The sequence below is a fragment of the Taudactylus pleione genome, unplaced genomic scaffold (assembly GCF_031769625.1).
Source record: "Taudactylus pleione unplaced genomic scaffold, aTauple2 ptg000551l, whole genome shotgun sequence".
NCBI classification, from domain to species: Eukaryota; Metazoa; Chordata; class Amphibia; order Anura; family Myobatrachidae; genus Taudactylus; species Taudactylus pleione.
The window spans coordinates 3824700-3843228 of NW_028284953.1; the positions used below are offsets into that span (position 1 = coordinate 3824700).

At 44.8% G+C, this 18529-nt stretch overlaps 1 protein-coding gene and 1 non-coding gene across 4 annotated transcripts in view; both read left to right on the plus strand.

Annotated features, from left to right (window-relative positions):
• The first annotated feature begins 500 nt into the window (after nt 1–500).
• Nucleotides 501–573, plus strand: TRNAV-AAC (transfer RNA valine (anticodon AAC)). The gene has a single exon. It is a non-coding gene; the product is annotated as a tRNA-Val (tRNA).
• Nucleotides 574–17743: 17170 nt separating this feature from the next.
• LOC148483142 (LIM homeobox transcription factor 1-alpha-like) overlaps nt 17744–18529 on the plus strand; it is a 72315-nt gene continuing 71529 nt past the window's right edge. For all 3 annotated transcript variants that reach the window (XM_088452494.1, XM_088452497.1, XM_088452496.1), the window contains exon 1: nt 17744–17898. The gene's annotated coding sequence lies outside the window, so the exon portion shown is untranslated. The remainder of the gene's footprint in view (nt 17899–18529) is intronic.

Here is an 18529-nt window from a genome sequence, read left to right on the forward strand (position 1 = left end):
CAGTGCCAGCACCCTCCTTCAGCCCCGAACCTGCACAGCCTGATGATATCGTCAGGTTGGACAGCAGGGATGGGCAATGTGCATTGGCATATCCACTGCACGATATTGCGGATGATTGAATGATAACAATGTTGTTATCGTTCATTTTATCATGTAGTGGATAAGCTGCTTTATTCTGTATTATAATTGTGTATTATCACTGCTGCCATTGGATTCCCACTATATTTAGCAATGATACCTGGATAACAGTTGTACAATGGGATCAGTACCTCTTCATCATTGTACGGGACAAATCAGATAGGTCATGCCCCTTCCCCATGAGGCCACGCCTCTTTTCCAGGTGTGCGTCTTATGTCCCTATTTGAAAAATAGGGTGAGGGAGGGCACCAATGCTCTTTATGGCCCAGGGCACCAAAAAGTGTAGTTACAATTCTGTCCTCCACTCCCTCACCATCGCTCACCACTTGCTGCAACACACAAAGAAAGTTTCTATGCCATGAGTTTCTGTAGTGTAGTGGTTATCATGTTCGCCTAACACGCGAAAGGTCCTTGGTTCGAGACCAGGCAGAAACATTATTTCATTTTGTATTATTGCTAAACGTGTGCTTGCTATTTTATTGTATGAACTCACTTTGAGTCTGTGCAAATCATTTTACATCAAAGTTACCATTACAGTACCAATGTTGGCTGACATATAGTTTCACACATGGACAGGGGAGTAGAGAGAGCTCGGAGGCAGCAAGGACAGGGACAGCATAAAACAGCTGAGTCAGATCTGGTAAGAACCTGTCTGGTTGGTTCCAGGGCTGCATAACTCTCTCTATCCCATTCTACCACCCTGTCTCCTAAGACTAACCTCACTTGGTGCAACCTTGATGTCCACGACACTAACCCTTTTGATTCTTCCCTGGTCTCTCTTCTTTCCTCTATCTCTACTCTCTCCTGCCTGAAAAACACTGCTTCCCTCTATAACTCCACCCTAACTTCCTTTTTGGATTTTCTCAGTTGATTACTGACAAACTTAGATGATCCGCACAGCAACTGTGGCACTCTAGACTGACCCGCTACCTTCAAAAATATTCCTGCCCACGGAAAAGCATTGGAGAAAATCCTACTCGATGCTTGACTTACTTTTTCAAATTCAAGCAGCTCCTCTCTATCTCTCTCAAAACAGTTTTGTGGGATGCACATTGGAACTATGGATTGGCTGTCCGACCGGCCTAATGATTTGGTAAGGTTATGCACAAACAATATTGCGCATACACACTTACCAATTAGCCGCAATTGCTTTGCATTCTGGAACTTGGTAAATGTGACAGTATCATATACAGTCAGGTCCATAAATATTGGGACATTGACAGAATTTTCAGATTTTGGTCTCTATTCACCACCATAATGGTTTTGAAATGAAACAAACAAGATGTGCTTTAACTGCAGACTTTCAGATTTAATTTGAGGGTAATTACATCCAAATCGGGTGAACGGTGTAGGAATTACAACAGTTTCAATATGTGCCTCCCACTTTTTAAGGGGCCAAAAGTAATGGGACTATCGACTCAAAAGCTATTTCATGGACAGATGTGGGCTATTCCCTCGTTATTTCATTATCAATTAAGCAGGTAAAAGGTTTGGAGTTGATTCTAGGTGTGACATTTGCATTTGGAATCAGTTGCTGTCAACTCTCAATATGAGATCCAAAGAGCTGTCACTGTCAGTGAAGCAAGTCATCATTAGGCTGAGAAATCAAAACAAACCCATCAGAGAGATAGCAAAAACATTAGGTGTGGAGAAAATCAACTGTTTGGAACATTCTTAAAAAGAAAGAACGCACCGGAGAGCTCAGCAACACCAAAAGACCCGGAAGACCACAGAAAACAACTGTGGTGGATGACAAAATAATTATTTCCCTGGTGAAGAAAAACCCCTTCACAACAGTTGGCCAAATCAAGAACACTCTCCAGGAGGTAGATGTATATGTGTCAAAGTCAACAATCAAGAGAAGACTTCACAAGAGTGAATATAGAGGGTTCACCACAAGATGCAAACCATTGGTGAGCCACAAAAACAGGAAGACCAGATTAGAGTTTGCCAAACAACATCTAAAAAAGTCATTACAGTTTTGGAACAACATCCTATTGACAGATTATTATTATTATTATTATCCTTTATTTATATGGCGCCACAAAGGTTCCGCAGCGCCTTACACAGTACATAAATGAGCACACAAGAAAAACAGTTAATAGTAATACAAAACAATGCAGGACAAGGACAAGGGGCCTGATTCAGAGCCGTTCGCTATTTGCGGTCGTTCGTTCAAAAACAAGGGGTGGCTATTCAAATGATCCGTTCGCAAATTGCAGTCTGTTCCCACCTCTAAGTCTGAACGAGCGAGCAAAACATACGCTCGTTTATTTGTTAAAAACGCCCCCTGGCCGCTCGCACCATACGTCATGTCCGCTATTTATTAGATTAATCGAGTACATCGACCAGCGTATGAACTGCTCGCTATTCTTGTGGTTGGTTTTTGCTACCACAATTTTGCGAACAGTTCTGGCTTAAAAAAAACCCAGTGACGTGGTCAATGACGCTGCTGTTTTAAATATGCACACCCATAAAACGCCCGTTTTGACCTTTAAGCACGCCTGCGTTCTGATTTCCACTCCCCGTTTTCAAGCACCTTCCCCTGTTACCACCCACATACGCCTCATCCTGTCACTCAAATTATCAGGCATTCGCTATTTTGCGAGCACATGAATTTCGGCCGCACTGACTGGTTCGCGCATGCGTATAACGATCCGTACGCATGCGCAGATGTGCGAACATCGCTCGGAACGAGCGTACTGCCGCTAGCGAGTGGCTCTGAATGAGGGCCAAGGTTATAAACTCAGCTGCAAAACACAAGCAGCAGGACATGAGCAACCAGGTGGTAGGTGCCATTGTAGGGAGTTAGGAGTGAATTATACTATAAGTAGGGGGAGGAGAAGCACGTGAGGATGAGGGCCCTGCTCGTGAGAGCTTACATTCTAAAGGGGAAGGGCAGACAGACAGGGGCGACACAGAGGGGTAGATAGTGAAGAAGGAGCATGGAGCAGTGGGTTAGGATATGTGATGCGGAATGTGTGTGTATAAGACGACCTGATGTTATGTAAAAATTAAGTCCTTCATACATCTATCTCTATGATAGAAAACAGATTGTTTGTGTTATTTACATGAGAGATGTACAAAGTAAAGTAGAAGCACTTTAATTTGTGTGTTACATTTTAGCATCTATATACAGCCTGACAAGAAATGCAGCTATTATGGGACTGTCCCGCCATCCTAATACAGTAGTGACTACTTTAGTTCCAGCTGCTGGGTGCTATGCCATGCTCCTGTGAGTGGGTGCATCTCACATGCTAGACCCACTCACAAATGGGTGCAGCCATACATGATGTGGTCCCACAGGATGTTGCAGTACCCGGGCCCAGAATTTCTCTTGGCAGCCCTGGAGGTGACAGACAGAACGAGGAGGGAATGGGGCTTAGTAGTGGGGTAACAAGACCATGGAGGGAGGTGGTTGAGAGTGGAGGTATAGGAGAGGTGGGGGAAAGAAGCAGAGGGTTGGAAGCAGACTGATGAGAGAAAAAAAGGAAGAACAGCAAGTGGAGGAAACAGGAGGGGGAAGAGAGGGATGGATAAAGTAGAGGATTATGTGGACATAGAATATGGGGGTTGTGTGAAGTAAGGGTGTTCATGCTGTGGACAAGGTAATAATTGAGATGTAAACTGGAGTGGAGGCTGTGAGATATAGAGTCAGTGTGGATTAAAGTTGTTAAATGTTCAAAAATACATGTAAAGAACAGTGCTGCTAATGTATGAGCGCAGCTCCAAAAGTGATATATAAAGGAGAGGTATGTGAGTAGTGGGTGCAGGAATTAGTTTATAAACAAATGATTAAAGTGGATAGATGTGACACAATTGGAAAAGGCAATACAAAATGAATGAGGACAAAATTACAATGTACCCGAGCTGATCCAGTCCAAAGTGTTCTGATCAACAAAGATCAATCAACAAGAGCAGTACACAGACAGGGGAGCACTTGCAGTGTCCAAGCAGTGAGTGCAGTAAGTAGTGGCCTGGATATGCATACAGCAGAAGATGTTGATTTTGTTCATTCACATAAGTATGTTGCTTCTTGTTGTTCAGAAAGTGTTATGGTTTTGAGTTTCTTTTCCCTCAGTTTTCCTCCAGTTTAACTCCAGCGTAACTCCGACTTAGTTGTCAAATTGTATTTACACTTATAATCAGAACACTTTGAATCTTAACACAGACTATGGCAGCCACCGGCTATGCAGCCTGTGGGAGCAGTAAATGAGACAAAGATCAACTTGTACCAGAGTGATGGGAAGAGAAGAGAAGGAAAGGAACTGCTCATGATCCAAAACATACCACCTCATCAGTGAAGCATGGTGGTGGTAGTGTCATGGCGTGGGCATGTATGGCTGCCAATGGAACTGGTTCCCTTGTATTTATTGATGATGTGACTGCTGACAAAAGCAGCAGAATGAATTCTGAAGTGTTTCGGGCAATATTATATGCTCATATTCAGTCAAATGCTTCAGAACTCATTGGACAGCGCTTCACAGTGCAGATGGACAATGACCCGAAGCATACTGCAAAAGCAACCAAATAGTTTTTTAAGGCTAAAAAGTGGCATGTTATGCAATGGCCAAGTCAATCCCCTGACCTGAATCCGATTGAGCATGCATTTCACTTGATGAAGACAAAACTGAAGGGAAAATGCCCCAAGAACAAGCAGGAACTGAAGACATTTGCAGTAGAGGCCTGGCAGAGCATCACCAGGGATGAAACCCAGCGTCTGGTGATGTCTATGCGTTCCAGACTTCAGGCTGTAATTGCCTGCAAAGGATTTGCAACAAAGTATTAAAAAGTGAAAGTTAGATTTAGGATTGTTTAGTTTGTCCCATTACTTTTGGCCCCTTAAAAAGTGGGAGGCACATATAGAAACCGTTGTAATTCCTACACCGTTCACCTGCTTTGGATGTAATTACCCTCAAATTAAATCTGAAAGTCTGCAGTTAAATTACATCTTGTTTGTTTCATTTCAAAGCCATTGTGGTGGTGAATAGAGGCCAAAATATGAAAATTCTGTCAATGTCCCAATATTTATGGACCTGACTGTAATAGCTAGAATCAGATTGGTTGCTATGGGCAACCTCTCCATTTCTAAAAACCCACACTTTAGTAAAAAATATACCTCTAAGTGTGCTGTGGACATTTCTAGTTCAGAGAAGACCATCAACCAGGGTTGCCTACCTTCAGCTCTCTCTTTCCGGGAAGGAGCTGCCAGACTTCACGGCTGGGGGGGCGTGTCCTGACGATGATACTCCATTCAGTGCGGAGCATGGGGCATACCATCTTCACAATGCCAAATTGAATGATATTGTAAAAACAGGAGGCAGGGCCACGATGACGCAATTCAGCATGAATCGCGTCACTGTTCCCCCTGCTGCGTGGGTTTTTATTGTGATCGCAGGGCAGGCAGGCGGGCGGGTCACTGGGAGGCTTGCGTGCCTTTCAGGGGGGCCAAGAGTGGCATCTGATTATCGGGAGGTTCCCGGCCGATAAGGGAGGGTAGGCAAGTATTCATCAACATAGCTGCCAAACATCCCATTGTCAGGGGGCTGGTGACAGATGCTTTAGTTTATGTGTTTCAAAATTTAAGTGAAAATAGTGTTACCAACATGTTGACCAAGAGTATGATTTCTCATGTACTAAATGTTTTCTTACAGGAATGTAAAGTGGAACATATTTGAATTAGGGGTGTGCACCGGCCACTTTTCATGTTTTGTGTTTTGGTTTTGGATCTGGATCTTTCTTCGTATTTTGGATCTGGATTGGTTTTGCCAAAACCACCCTTCCGTGTTTTGGGTTCTGGGTTTTGTGTTTTGGATCTGTATTTTTTTTTTTTTTTAAAAGCATTAAAACAGCTAAAATCACAGAATTTGTGTGTTTTTCTGCTCCTATGCTATTATTAACCTCAATAACCTTAATTTCCACTCATTTCCAGTCTATTCTGAACACCTCACACCTCACAATAGTGTTTTTATATCCAAAAGGTTGCACCGAGGTAGCTGGATGACTATGCTAAGAGATACGAGTGGGCGGCACAAACACGTGGTCCATCTAGGAGTGACACTGCAGTGGCAGACAGGATGGCAGTTTGAAAAACTAGGCCCCAAACAGTACATAATTCAAAGAAAAAAAAGAGGTCCAAGATGGAATTGTCCTTGGGCCCTCCCACCCACCCTTATGTTGTATAAACAGGACATGCGCACTTTAACAAACCAAACATTTCAGCGCCAGGGTCTGCCACACGACTGTGGCTGAAATGATTGATTCGTTTGGGCCCCCACAAAACAAGCTGGCAATTAATCTGTCCCTGCACAAACTGGCTCTACGGAGGCAAGATGTCGTCCTCATCCTCCTCATCCACCGATTCCTCACCCTCTTCAGTGTTGTGTACATCCTCATCCTCACAGGGTATTAATTCGTCCCCGCTGAAATCCACAACCACAGGTCCCTCTGTACGTTCTGGAGGCTGGTCTCCCTGGAAGAGTTGATAATTCATTTTATGAACACCATCTTCTCCACATTTTGTGGAAGCAACCTCCTACGCCTTTCGCTGACAAGGTTCCCGGCTGCACTAAACACTCTTTCGGAGTACACACTGGAGGGGGGGCAACTCAGGTAAAATAGAGCCAGTTTGTACAGGGACCTCCAAATTGCTTCTTTTTCCTGCCAGTACAGGTACGGACTGTCTGACATGCCTACTTGGATGCTGTCACCGATGTAATCCTTTAACAGACAGACACACGCTTGTCGCTGCTGCTTTAAGGATGCAGGTGCGGCTACAGCCCACACATTTCACAAAGACAGAAAAAAAAGAAGAATTTTTTTATTGTTTGTGGAGCGCACTTTGAGGGTTACACCACCCTTTAACAGACAGACGAACGCTTGTCGCTGCTGCTTTGAGGATGCAAGTGCGGCTACAGCCCACACAATTCACAAAGACAGAAAAAAAAAGAATTTTTTTATTGTTTGTGTAGCGCATTTTGAGGGTTACACCACCCTTTAACAGACAGACACACGCTTGTCGCTGCTGCTTTAAGGATGCAGGTGCGGCTACAGCCCACACATTTCACAAAGAGAAAAAAAAAGAATTTTTTTATTGTTTGTGGAGCGCACTTTGAGGGTTACACCACCCTTTAACAGACAGACGCAGGCTTGTCGCTGCTGCTTTGAGGATGCAGGTGCGGCTACAGCCCACACATTTCACAAAGAGAAAAAAAAAGAAGAATTTTTTTATTGTTTGTGGAGCGCACTTTGAGGGTTACACCACCCTTTAACACACAGACGCACGCTTGTCGCTGCTGCTTTGAGGATGCAGGTGGAATCTAGACGGGATTTGGAACCGGGGACACACTACCTCCATCAATTGTCTAAATCCCACTGCACTAATGGCGGATCCCGGACGCACATCTAACACCAACAGTCAAGGCCTCAGTTATACGTTTTGCTTCAGGATGACTGCTGTCGTACTTCATCCTCATCGCTAGGGACTGTTGGAGGGTCAATTGTTTAGTAAAAGTAGTGGTGTTCCTACTTCCTCTCTGTGATCATGAACAACTCCCAGCAGCAGCAACAGCACTAGGAGGAAGTGGTTCTTGATCTTTCCCTATTTTATTTTTATCGGAGAAAGTTTGGTCCTCCATTTATGTTATATTGATATATACGTGCGGCTAAGGCGCACACAAACACAGAAAATATTTTTTTTTTTTTGCTGGAGAGTAGTGCACTTTGTGGATTACACCACCCTTTAAGAAATGAGCCAGCTGGCTCTTTACTTACGGGACACAGGCGCACGCTTGGCGCTGCTCCTTTGTTGATGCACGTGCAGCCACAGTGCACACAATTCACAAACACATAAAATATTTTTTTATTTGGTTTGGAGTGTACTTTGGGGGTTACAGCACCCTTTAACGGTCAAGCCAGCCGGCCCTTTACTAATGACACAGGCGCACGCTTGGCACTACTTTGTTGATGCACGTGCGGCTACTGCACACACAATTCACAAACACAGAAAATATTTTGTTATTTGGTTTGGAGTGTACTTTGGGGGTTACAGCACCCTTTAATGGTCAAGCCAGCCGGCCCTTTACTTATGACACAGGCGCACACTTGGCACTACTTTGTTGATGCACGTGCGGCTACTGCGCACACAATTCACAAACACAGAAAATATTTTGTTATTTGGTTTGGAGTGTACCTTGGGGGTTACAGCACCCTTTAACGGTCAAGCCAGCCGGCCCTTTACTTATGACACAGGCACACGCTTGGCACTACTTTGTAGATGCACGTGCGGCTACAGCGCACACAATTCACAAACACAAAAAATATTTTGTTATTTGGTTTGGAGTGTACTTTGGGGGTTACAGCACCCTTTAACGGTCAAGCCAGCCGGCCCTTTACTTATGACACAGGCGCACGCTTGGCACTACTTTGTTGATGCACGTGCGGCTACTGCGCACACAATTCACAAACACAGAAAATATTTTGTTATTTGGTTTGGAGTGTACTTTGGGGGTTACAGCACCCTTTAACGGTCAAGCCAGCCGGCCCTTTACTTATGACACAGGCGCACGCTTGGCACTACTTTGTTGATGCACGTGCGGCTACTGCGCACACAATTCACAAACACAGAAAATATTTTGTTATTTGGTTTGGAGTGTACTTTGGGGGTTACAGCACCCTTTAACGGTCAAGCCAGCTGGCCCTTTACTTATGACACAGGCGCACGCTTGGCACTACTTTGTTGATGCACATGCGGCTACTGCGCACACAATTCACAAACACAGAAAATATTTTGTTATTTGGTTTGGAGTGTACTTTGGGGGTTACAGCACCCTTTAACGGTCAAGCCAGCCGGCCCTTTACTAATGACACAGGCGCACGCTTGGCACTACTTTGTTGATGCACGTGCGGCTACTGCGCACACAATTCACAAACACAGAAAATATTTTGTTATTTGGTTTGGAGTGTACTTTGGGGGTTACAGCACCCTTTAACGGTCAAGCCAGCCGGCCCTTTACTTATGACACAGGCGCACGCTTGGCACTACTTTGTTGATGCACATGCGGCTACTGTGCACACAATTCACAAACACAGAAAATATTTTGTTATTTGGTTTGGAGTGTACTTTGGGGGTTACAGCACCCTTTAATGGTCAAGCCAGCCGGCCCTTTACTTATGACACAGGCGCATGCTTGGCACTACTTTGTTGATGCACGTGCGGCTACTGCGCACACAATTCACAAACACAGAAAATATTTTGTTATTTGGTTTGGAGTGTACTTTGGGGGTTACAGCACCCTTTAACGGTCAAGCCAGCCGGCCCTTTACTTATGACACAGGCACACGCTTGGCACTACTTTGTTGATGCACGTGCGGCTACTGCGCACACAATTCACAAACACAGAAAATATTTTGTTATTTGGTTTGGAGTGTACTTTGGGGGTTACAGCACCCTTTAACGGTCAAGCCAGCCGGCCCTTTACTTATGACACAGGCGCACGCTTGGCACTACTTTGTTGATGCACGTGCGGCTACTGCGCACACAATTCACAAACACAGAAAATATTTTGTTATTTGTTTTGGAGTGTACTTTGGGGGTTACAGCACCCTTTAACGGTCAAGCCAGCCGGCCCTTTACTTATGACACAGGCGCACGCTTGGCACTACTTTGTTGATGCACGTGCGGCTACTGCGCACACAATTCACAAACACAGAAAATATTTTGTTATTTGGTTTGGAGTGTACTTTGGGGGTTACAGCACCCTTTAACGGTCAAGCCAGCCGGCCCTTTACTTATGACACCGGCGCACGCTTGGCACTACTTTGTTGATGCACGTGCGGCTACTGCGCACACAATTCACAAACACAGAAAATATTTTGTTATTTGGTTTGGAGTGTACTTTGGGGGTTACAGCACCCTTTAACGGTCAAGCCAGCCGGCCCTTTACTTATGACACAGGCGCACGCTTGGCACTACTTTGTTGATGCACGTGCGGCTACTGCGCACACAATTCACAAACACAGAAAAAATTTGTTTTTTTTTAGCACTTGGGGGGAGCACCCCTGACGGACAGAGCACCCCCTGGACAACACTACAGCACCCCTTTAGGACTGGGACACTGCACAGGACTTTGGAGTGGACACAGCCCCTAGGACAACTGACTGCACAACATAGTCCAGCCAGCCCCTATGGACTTTGAAGTAGTGGACACTGCCCCTATGGACAACAGCAGCACAGCACAACACTACTCTGCACTACACTACACTACACAGCCCAACCAGCCCTAACTCCCACCCTCCCTCTTCACTGTCCACAGCCGAGTGACAAAATGGCGCAGACGCGGGTACCTTATATAGGATCCAAAACCCGCGAGACCCGGAAGGCGGGATGATGACGTTTTGCCTCGATTTCAGATCTGAGTCAGGCGGGAAAAGTCGAGCCTGACTCGGATCGGCCTCGGATCGGGGGGGCTCGGGGGGGTTCGGATTTCAGAAATCCGACCCCGCTCACCCCTAATTTGAATGTTGTTATATTTCCTTGCTGAGCTATGTTTTATGTTTGTATAACCCTCCTTGTTTATCATTGCAGATAAGACATCAAATAGTGTGTGATACTCATGTTGTGTCATATGATGAGAGGCAGTCTTGAGCGATGTAAATGTTGGATGAAGAGCACTCCTGCACTGCCTCTGTCCACAATGCAAAGAGAACTTAGCCAGTGGTCTCCAGGACTCGTCTCTACTGTGACATGCACTACTATGCATGCACATCCTGCTGGCATGTCTTTCCTCCATAGATTTCAGTGTGTAGACTCGTTTTCTGAGACTCCAGCATCTACCTTGCAAATAGAGCCCTACAGGTACCCCAAGTACTCTATACCACCACCATTATAGTAGAGGGGCATAGTGCTACCATCCATCTGCGCTTTTATCACTCTGACGCCTGGTGCATTACAACACCCAGCAATACCCACACGTACCAGGCTGCACCATACTGTTATTACATGTATTATATCCCTGTGTCTCAATCCTAACTATTGTTCTACCTGGTTAAATAAACTTAAAACCTAGTTAAGTTGTACCATGTGTGGACTAAGGCCCTGATTCAGAGCCGGACGCTCTGACAGAGCGCTTGCTCTGAATCAGGGCCGTCCCTCCTACTTTTTGGAGCGGCCTCCTGGCCGCTCCCATAGCTGTGGGTGACCACCCACAGCTATAGCGGCAGCCAAAATGATGGTCGCGATGGTCAAGACCATCGCAACCATCGGGCTTGCGACGAGACCCTTGCGGTAGGGTCTCGCTGCCACAAGCCCTGCAGTGCTCGACACCATCGACAGCACGCCCCCTTTGGTGCGAGACCCATAACGACGGCTTGGCCATCGTTATTCGGGTCTTGCGCATGCGCACGACGGAGCCGCCTCCGTCGTGCGCATGCGCACTTGGGCAACATCGACCCGTTTTCGAGCGCTCGCGAGCGGTTCTGAATTAGGCCCTAACTCCCATCAGCACCATTCTACTGCAGAACACACTAAAGGGTCTATTTACTAAGCCTTGGACGGAGATAAAGTGAACGGAGATAAAGTACCAGTTAATCAGCTCCTAACTGCTGTGTCACAGGCAGGAACTGGTTGGCTGGTACGTTATCTCCGTTCAATTTATCTCCATCCAATTCTTAGTACATAAGCCCCTTAACATTCTACACACTCTGGCAAAGTGTATTGCGTTCCTGCTGGATAAAACATTTAACAGCCAGTGTCCTTCACAGGCACATTCTGCTGAATTCTCGTGTTATGGACTGTGGGTGTGGTCCAGCAGCCTCAAGTTAATAGATTCCCAGCGCAATACTTTGCTAAAAAGTATCAGCTAATTTTGACCATCCACATTTTTTATTTAAAATACTATACTCAGCGCCACTTTGCTGCAAAGGGGGACAATGGCCCCCTCAGAAGGTGACCATACTATGTTCCATGCCGCAAAGTGGCACCGCACGTTGCAAATGGAGGACATTAGTCCTCATCAGCTGACTTGAGACCCTGCTGGGCCCGTCCAACAAGCCCAGATCCAGGTAATCAGTAACCCCCTCTCAGCGCCCCTGCTTGTGATTTGGGAATTAAGGTTATTTTGAGAACTCAGATGGGTTAATGTTTGTGGAAGGAAGAAACACAAGGAAATCAGTATTAGACAATTTAGGCTTCAAATAGATGGAGGATATGACAGAGAATTGAACAGAGGGCCTGATTCAGAGCCGCTCGTAAGCGACCGCTCGTTCGCTCCGAGCGATGTTCACACATCTGCGCATGCGTATGGGTCGTAATGCGCATGCGCCAACCAGTCAGTGCAGTCGGAAATCGTGTGTTCGCAAAATAGCGAGTGCCTGCTAATTTGAGTGACAGGATGAGGCGTTTATGGGTGGTAACAGGGGAAGGTGCTTGAAAACAGGGAGTGGAGATCCGAACGCAGGCGTGCCAAACGGTCAAAACGGGCGTTTTAAGGGTGTGCATGATGACAGGGCCCCAGTGTACTATGGGAGACCAGCTGACCGGAGAGGAGCCATCACCGGAGGCCCGATCACCGGTCCCTGGATTCAGGTAAGTAAAAAAAAAAAAGTTTAATTTTTTTTCTCTTTTTTTTACAGCAATCAGCTTGCGGTCTGCTTAGACCACACAGCTGATTACTGGTACCGGCTCCCGCCTCTGCTCTCCCCGTTAGAGCAGAGTGGGAGCCCGGTAACCGGGGGAGACCCTGGATAACGCCACCTCCAGGTGGAGTTATTATCACAGGGCTTCCCCCGGTATTTTTTTACAATTTATTTTTAGTAACTCTGGTTGGATCACATTTCCCATTACAATTATGGGAAATGCGATCTGCTTTACTAAAAATAAGTGATAATTAGGGGTTGGAGTAGAATTTTACTAATTCTACTCCAATTGCCCTGTAATAACTACAGGTGAAACTAAAATAATGTGAAAAGGGTGTGAAAACACCCTTTTTCACTTTATTTTAGTAAAAACTGTGAGATATGGTAAGAACTTACCCTTGTTATCTCTATTTCTACGAAGTCCATAGGGTTCCACAGGATACCTTGGGGTATAGGTGTGACGTCAGTCATCGGGACCATAGAGTTAAGCTTTCAGCCTCCCAGGATGCACTAGGGTCCCCCTCCTATACCCCGCCCCCGAGCCAAGGCACCTCAGTTAGTTACCAAGCCGTAGGCCGGAGGAGGAGAAGAAAGAGAGAGAAAAAAGATCTGGACACATACAAGAATCACATTCTCACCAGAGGGAGACAGAAAAACCGGTGACCAGAGCAAAGCCCAACTGCAGCACAGGTGCGTCAGGGCGGGAGTCCTGTGGAACCCTATGGACTTCGTAGAAATAGAGATAACAAGGGTAAGTTCTTACCATATCTCATATTTTCTACTTCAGGGTCCAGGGTTTTTTACAATGGGACTACAGGTCCCAGCATGCCTGCCCTTTGGCACTTGTAGAACTACAAGTGCCAGCAGGTGGCCGGCACTAGTACCCCCACTGAAAAAAAAAAAATCAAAATAAAGACAGGACCCACACATTGTAAAAGTAAATGTTTTTATGAAATTGACATCAATACACACAACACAACCACCACCCTATAAAAGATTATTTGGAAATATGCTCTATTTCTGTGCAGCTATTGCTTATCTCATGGTAATAAAGTGAATGGATTAAGATGTAAAGAGGCTTGGATTGCACACCCTCATTTTAAAAATAATGCAGATGACAAAGAATGCAGGTGCACACTCAAAATACTAAGTACTAAAATTATTCATTATTTACTAAATACTAAAATTATTTTGACTATCATTGTTCTTAGTATTTTGAGTGTGCACTTGCATTCTTTGTCCCCAGAAGCGTAGAGAGGCGGGCCTAGGGGAAGGGGGCCTGACCTAATCATGAGAGTGGTGGCCACACCCCTTTCGGGATTTGTTTTACAGTAGCCCCGCAAAGTGGGGCGCTGTGAGCAACCTCAGCCCGATGCTAATCCAGGTGAGGCGTGAACAGTGTGATCGCTCCACAATCATGTAGAGGAGCAGTCTAACTCTGCAGCCCTGGGCTGCTGAGAGGTAAGAGGGAGGGGGGGGGGGTGGCGTTGTACCCGAGCCACCTGCTCATCCCCTCCAACAAGACCGGGCAAGGGTAAATAGTACTTGCTCACCGCCTCTCAGTGCGTCTGCATTATTATGTTTAAAATGATGATGTGCAGGTCAAGCCCCCTCCCTACTATATTTGTGTATATATTGTACACTTGAAGGCTGAGACTGTTTCTGCTTGGTATTTGCACCCCACCCATCTGCCCTTAGGTGTTTGTAATCATTACAGCAGGGCCGAAACTAGGATATCTGTCAACCGGTGCAAGGCAGTAATTTTGCACCCTCTCCCTTCCTGTACCTGGAATTTGTCCTTGCTCCTCCATAAGGCAGTGCACTAGTCAGATGTCCCTGGTATAGTGACTTACATTATTCCACACATCATAATGCCCATTACACCTTATGCCACAAACTGTAATGCCTATTACCAAAGTGCCACTTACATATTTGCCTGACACCATTTTATGCCCCACAGTAAGGCTTCTAATTACTTTAAGATTACCTGTTCGTTGTCACGGGTTTTATGCTCATTACCAGGGGTTCCAAGCTCGTTGTCGGGGGTTTCTTGCTCGTTGCCAGGGGGTTTCATACTCATAGCCAGGGGGTTTCATGCTCGCTGCCAGGGGGTTATGCTCATTGCCAGGGGGGTTTCATGCTCGTTGTCAAGGGGTTTCATGCTTGTTGCCAGGTTTCATGCTCATTGGCAGGGGATTTCATGCTCGTTGCCAGGGAGTTTCATGCTCGTTGGCATGGGGTTTATGCTCGTTGCCAGGGGGTTTATGCTCGTTGCCAGGGGGGTTTCATGCTTGTTGCCAGGTTTCATGCTCATTTCCAGATTTCATGCTCATTGGCAGGGGGTTTCATGCTCGTTGCCAGGGAGTTTCATGCTCGTTGCCAGGGAGTTTCATGCTCGTAGCCAGGGGGTTTCACGGGAGAAGATGCAGCTTTCTGCATCTTCTCCGAGCAGCACCAGTGTTCCCGGCACTTCCGGGAACGCTATGTGCATTGCGCTGGCCTAACAGACACTAGAGGTCCAGTAGGACCTCTAGCATCTGTCTTCTCCTTGGTGGCGGGCATTTTAGGATGGCCGTTTTCAGCAGAGCCCATGCGGACGGCTAGTCCGCATTGAAATTGCAGCCAAGTCACCGCACACTACAAGACTGCGCGGGGTGTGTAGGGGCTGAGTCAGCCCTTTTTCACCCTCTGCATTCCGGAACCCGTGCACCTCTAGCCCCCCCCCCTAGTTGCGGCCCTGATTACAGGATCCTACATTGCAGTCTACATATTAGAATGGGCACTATTATAGGTAAATCCTGGATAAATTGACACAATGGACCAAATGTAATAAGATGAGAGTTTAGAAAATGTGAGTAAACTCTGACACTTTTTAAAAACGACTAGTGTAATAGAGTCTGAGAACAGGCAAACTCACATGTTTTTCAGACTTAAAAAACTCTCATGATTAAAACTCTCATTCAGATGTTTTCTCATTTTGAAAATACAACTCGATCAGTGTAATAGGGTTTACTGCTAAACTCTCACATTTTCTAAACTCTCACCCTATTAAATTTGGTCCAATCTGTTAATATTAGCAGGATGTTAGGGACCCATCTTATCGGGTTCACCTTGACGCGGTGGATGGGCAAACATTTTGGCCAAACATGTACTAAGAACCTCACTTATACTCCATGTTAATTGTAGAGTATATCAGGATTATTTTGACTATCATTGTGCTTAGTATTTTGAGTGTGCCCCTGCATTCTTTATCCCAAGCAAAGATTAAGATGTATTCAGCCAATCAAAATCGCCATCACTGTCAGTTTGTGTCTTGCACCAGGGCTTGACAAGTGATACACCTCCTTACAAACTCACATGATTCTCACACTCCTGCAACTTGCACTGCCGAAACTCACACCCAGATGTTTTCCCATGGAAACATACAACTCAGCCAATGTAACAGAGTGCAAGGTTTAATAGAGTGCGAGTCATTCGCAAAGTGCTGTCTTTTTTATTGTAAGGAGATGGTGGATGCCTACATGGAAAAGGGGATGGTAAGTATGTAGTGTGAGTGTGCAGGTGAGTGTGAGTGAATGAGTGTATGTGTAATAAAGTTTAAAACCTTCAGTGTGTGTCCTGTCGTTTTTTTTTACTTTTCTTTTGCAGGTGAATTAGAGGTACCAGCAGACCCTTAATACCCCACATGCTGGTACTTCTGGTTCTCCAAGTACCAGCATGTGGAGGTCGACTTGCTGAGATCTGTAGTTCTCCTGTAAAGGACAATATTTGTCATTCTATTTTTTACACAATCAACCCGGTATGTCTGATCATCCTGCATGTGCTGGATGTTCGATACCGAACATCCAGCAACATGCACTAACCCCCTAATGACTTAACGATCCTGCGATCAACAATCGCGGGTCCCTAGCACAAACAGGCTAAGTTGTTTTAACAACTTGCATTCACGGGCGATGGTCGATATCGACCATCCGTGCCCGTGCATCGACCATTGTTTGGTCGTTAGAGGGGTTGAAAAAAAGAACGATATAAACAAAGAAACGATAACGATATCGTTTATATCGCTCTTTTAAGTTGGACCGTATGGATGCACCATTAGAAAGATATTTTTGAAAGATATCTTCCAAGTCGTGGGTGGTACAGATCGTACCATGTGTATGCAGCTTTACTCAGATTTTCTGCGTGAACGGCGGACATGAGATGCTTTCAGTGGGCATCACTAAGAACTGGACGGCGGATGAGTCAATTTCACAATTGCGATCCGTGAGAAATTGCAGGTTCGATAACAATTGCATCTGGATGGAATCGGGCCCAAAATATGTAGAGCTGTACAATAGGGAAGATTGTGATGGCAGCCAAATTGGTTACATCTACATATTAGCACAAACAGATGAGTGTAGTATGTACAAGTAAGCTAGTGATTTAACATTGTAGGTAAACATAAGAAATACAAGAAATGCCTCAGTATCACTAATATATCAATATGCAGTTGTTGACATTGTTAAAAACACGTGGACTGGTCATTATTGTCCTGATCCGGAGATGAACGTACACCAGTGTACAGATTGTGTTTTCGCACTGCGCATCCTGCAGTAGTGAGCGGCTTATTGTCGTCCTTTCCTTCCGCCCTAGGAGCATAAAGAGAATCAACCAAAATTTCTAGACATATACAGTTATATTGAACGGCTAGTTAAGTCTTACTGATCTGTTTTATTCCAATGAATAAACACATGCTGTATAAACACTTGTCAGCCTTGTAAATGGGGGTTTTTATTGCACAAAGCACAATTTTAAATGATTAATATATGCACTTTTATCCCATAGAAAGAACAATGGAATATGATTACCAATTATCTATAAGCTATCACGGATCTTTGTGATTAACCCATTGCTTAGATAGCTAAGTATTGCTGGACTCCACTTCTTACCAGCCCTCATTTATCCGTCACTCCTCCCCTTTCTTTCCTCTGCTTTTCAAAAGGATCAGTCAGATGATGGATGCTGCAAGTTCTTATGATGAACTGGTAAAGATTTTTGCTTTTGGGATAGAATATTAAATACCTGGCAATAAAGGAAGCTCAGAACTTACATTTCAAAACTACGAAACAACATATCTCGAAGAGAAAGGTAAGAGTTAAACCATCACCAGCCTTTCAGAATTCTGTTTGTAAACAGGGGAAATTTCACAGTGGACTATTACTGATTGTTCTGATGACATCATATGTATAGTTCCATGCTCACTAACTTAAATATGTAAATTAGTACTACTTATGTGTGTTAAACACAAACTTCCCTCAACTCTTAAATTGAGACGAGTTAAAAACACAAAGTAAATCTTTCTTTCCATTTTATAAATTAAGTAACATTTGTAAGGCGGATGTGATATCTTAAAGCCTAAATTTAAGAAACCATCACACAGAAGATATGTTCTTGTGTGATAAAGTTGTTGCCATTTAAATGCTCCATGCATCGGGTGATATAATACCATTCACACTGTCTTCCTATAGTAGATGGTTATTGTTGAAGTGTGAGCTCTTATTATACCCTAGGGCCAATGTGTTTTAATCAGAGTACAGACAACACTGCAAAAGAATATTGAAATAAATTCTTCATGTAAAATTCTGAAGGGGTAGTTAAATACTAAAACAGGACTATTTGACGAAATAGTGTTTGTAAGGTATAATTTTTGGTAAAAAGAGATAAGATAAGAGCATCTTAATATCTACATATCTAAAATTGTTTTAACAAAATTGACAAC